Source organism: Macadamia integrifolia, chromosome 1 (genome assembly GCF_013358625.1).
Source record: "Macadamia integrifolia cultivar HAES 741 chromosome 1, SCU_Mint_v3, whole genome shotgun sequence".
Lineage (NCBI taxonomy): Eukaryota > Viridiplantae > Streptophyta > Magnoliopsida > Proteales > Proteaceae > Macadamia > Macadamia integrifolia.
The window spans coordinates 34,283,821-34,284,060 of NC_056557.1; the positions used below are offsets into that span (position 1 = coordinate 34,283,821).

At 33.8% G+C, this 240-nt stretch overlaps 1 protein-coding gene across 1 annotated transcript in view; it reads left to right on the forward strand.

Moving 5' to 3' along the window:
• The window catches only part of LOC122073426 (pentatricopeptide repeat-containing protein At1g64580-like), a 10,580-nt gene that overhangs the window by 8,733 nt on the left and 1,607 nt on the right, over positions 1 to 240 (forward strand). The gene's annotated exons all lie outside the window — the stretch shown is intronic.

Consider the following 240-nt stretch of genomic DNA (forward strand, 5'->3'; position numbering starts at 1 on the left):
GTTTTTTTTCAATGATTTTTTCAAAAGCCGATTTCTTATTATTTTTTTTTTTCTCTGAAGGAAATTTTTATTAACAAGAAAAGCCCGGCTGAAGTGACCTGCAACGAATCGCCAAAGAAGAAGAAAGAAATGAGGCTATGTTTAAATGTCAGGAAAAAAAAAAAAAAAAAATCCAACAATCAGGATCTACTTAAAAACCTAGAAGGAAATTTTTGTAGATCTTCACGGGGGGGGGGGGGG